Source organism: Phodopus roborovskii, unplaced genomic scaffold (assembly GCF_943737965.1).
Source record: "Phodopus roborovskii unplaced genomic scaffold, PHOROB, whole genome shotgun sequence".
NCBI classification, from domain to species: domain Eukaryota; kingdom Metazoa; phylum Chordata; class Mammalia; order Rodentia; family Cricetidae; genus Phodopus; species Phodopus roborovskii.
Window position 1 is genome coordinate 1892855 of NW_026126605.1, and position 3349 is coordinate 1896203.

Sequence of the window (3349 nt, forward strand, 5' to 3'; positions counted from 1 at the left end):
AGATCCCTGAGCAATGGCCTGAGCAGAGACCTGAAGTGATAGGGATATTAAGTTTTCAGGTTAAATATATGAATGCCACTTACTTACCAAAATGTTCATGTATCTAAATGTGGGCCAGCCTGTTTAGAGGCTGTTTTATAAATTAAGTATTTATGCTTAAGATCATGGGCAATTAATTCCACAGCATGCTAAGCAATTTAACATAATTGTCCTTGGCTATAATCTTGATGCCAAGAACCTTCTACTCTTTGACTCTAGTTTCTTTCTGCTAAGTTGTTACTGGAAAAAAATACTACATTTGGAAGGATAATTTATAAAAATATATGAAGTTATGTAACATATGAATTCAGATAGATGATATGCGAGACATGAAGTAAGTAGGCATTTTACCTCTCAAGTGGGTGTACAGTTTCATTCCAATGTTCTTTGACCGTTCTTTGTCTTCCTTTTCTTCATTCTTTTTACTTATCTGTTGTATATTTGCTATGTCATGTGTTATTAATACAGAAATAAGTGGTCAAGATTCATGGGAGCACACAGTCAAAAGTTATGCTCAAAAACTACAAGCCATTGGTTATGAATATATAAAGGGTATTCCAAATTGAAAAGTTTGGTAAGCTTCTCTATTCACAGATTTCAAAAGCTTAATGAGAAAACAGTATATAAAATATATTACTAATATTACTAATGACTCTCCAGGCTGATTGGTATTTTGGCCATATTAAACCAAATTTGATTAGATTTTATTTATTCTCCTCTTCACTTTTTTTTTTTTACATGTCGATCCAAGTTCCTTCTACCTCTCTCCTTCCCTCCCCCCTTCTTACCCTCTCTCCTCTCTCACATGCACCCTGACCACCCTCTTCTCCCATCCCCCTACCCCAATTCCACATGTAGGGCTATGCCATCCAGGTGGGGTCATGTAAATCTGACAAGTCATTTGAAGTAGGGACTAGAACTTCTCTCCTGTCTCTATGTTAAGGCAGTTATCCCTCCATGGGGGAATGTGTCTGCAAGGTCCTTTTGTGCACCAGGAATACATGCTGGTTCCACTGTCTGAGGTCCCTTAGACTGCTCAGTCCTTCTAGCTGAGACCCATATTCAGGGGGTCTGAGTCAGTCCCATGCTGGATTCCCAGCTATCAGTCTGGGGGTCAATTAGCTCCTCCTTGTTCAGGTCAGCTGTCTCTATGTGTTTCTGCAACCTGGTCTTGTCCTCTCCCTCTGCATCTTGAGCAACCATGGAAAGGCTACCATAAATGCCCTTCCGGGATAGTGAGATCAAGAACTAATTTATCCACCAACATGGAGCCCTCATCTAGTACCTGTTGGAAACAGAAGCAAACACCTATAAACTAAACACTAGAATCCTCTTCACTTTTTAATGTACTAGAATTACAACTTTTCTGAATGTTACTTTTATTGTATGTCAAGGCACTCTCTCTTGGTGTTGCCATAGGATGCATTAATGAGTTCTTTACCTACAATTTTAAAATATTTTATCTAAAACTATTTCAAGTAATCATCTTTGAAATCCACTCTTAATGCCATGAATAATTATTGACCAAGCACCGTTCCCCTTGAAATTTCTGAAGGTAGGCTGTGCTCTACTGTTTCTCTTTCAGTGGTAGGGTAGAAAGCAGACTTTATGAAGACATGGCTATTATTGTAATGGTCTGGAAACTATCTCCCTGATATCTTACATGTCCCTGAAAGTCTGTCACAGAATGCTTCCCTCCCAGCAAAACATGTTTGATTATTCAGAATCTAGCATATTAGGAATGTTTTCTCACATTTTCTTGGAGAGGAGGAGGCAAGATCTCTTTTCAGATAATGAACTCTTACTTTTATGAAGTGCCTATTAAGGAGAGCTGTGGGAAATGATACCAGAAAGCAATTTTCATATTAAACTATTATATGTTGAAAGAACAACACAAACCAATTTCTAAATCACATTACAAAGCTGTATAGCACACAATAACCATATTGATATTTCTGAGACTGACTGTAAAAAAATCACTGTAAAAATTATGCAAAGAAAGGTGAAATATAATATTTAATAGTACAAAGACCAAACCTGACAAAATCCCAGGCATATGTATGTTACCTGTTAGTTCATGAAGTTGCATGCTCTATAAAACACTCAATTTACACCCCCTCCTATTCTGAATCACAGTTTGTTTTACTATATATATCAATTTATAATAATCAAATAGCATAGATGTCATAAATACATATGAGACAATATGAATGTACATACATTTGTACAGTAAACTGGAATAAATATGGACATTGGAATTAGAAGTATAATACTAGGGCTGGGGTGTACTTTAGTAGTAGAGTAGATGTGCAACATGTATAAGGCCTTGGAAGTTTTATCTATAGCATCATATATTCACATACACACACATATACTACAAATAGCCTGATACCTACATGGTTTAGGCTGTTTACAAACTTAATATTCTTAGTTCCTCATAAGAGACATTGGAAGCCTGAGGAGACCTGTGAAGATAGTTCGCTACTCTTTTCAACCCAGAAAACCCCATGAAATCATGCAAGTCAAGAGGGTCGAATTTTCGGATTCACTTTAAGAACACCTGTGGAACTGCCCAGGCCATCAAGGGCATGCATATCTGAAAAGCCACCAAATACCTGAAAGATGTCACTTTGAAGAAGTATGTGTGCCATTCTGGCAGTATAATGGTGGAGTAGGCAGGTGCGCCCAGGCCAAACAGTGGGGCTGGACACATGGCCAGTGGCCAAAAAAAGAGTGATGAATTTTTGCTGCACATGCTTAAAAATGCAGAGATAATGCTGAGCTTAAGGGCCTAACATAGATTCTCTGGTCATTGAACACATCCAGATGAATTAAGCACTTAAGATGCGCCGACAAACCTACAGAGCTCACGGCCAGATTAACCCTTACATGAGCTCCCCGTGTCACATCAAGATGATCCTTACTGAAAAGGAGCAGATTGTTCCAAAGCCATAAGAGGAGGCTACACAGAAGAAGAAGATATCCCAGAAAAAACTGAACAAACAAAAACTTATGGCACAGGAATAAACATGACATAAAATAAATGCAGATAAAAGTAAAAAAAAACATTGGAAAAGTTAGGATTGAGCATTCATAAAATCTGTGAATCAAATTATGTATGTATGCATATGTATATATAAAAACAATCTGATAAATTATACTATTATTGTACTAAAAATAAATTTGTGTTATGAACATCTACCCTTTCATTAAAAATGTTGAAAAGTCATTATAACAAAGAATAACAAATCATTTAAAATATATTAAATTCAGAGTCCCTGCCTGCCAGATCTTTGAGCACCATCACTGG

At 37.0% G+C, this 3349-nt stretch overlaps 1 pseudogene; it reads left to right on the forward strand.

Moving 5' to 3' along the window:
- Positions 1 to 368: 368 nt before the first annotated feature.
- On the forward strand, positions 369 to 3066 carry LOC127237562 (60S ribosomal protein L17-like; annotated as a pseudogene).
- The last annotated feature ends 283 nt before the right edge of the window (positions 3067 to 3349 follow it).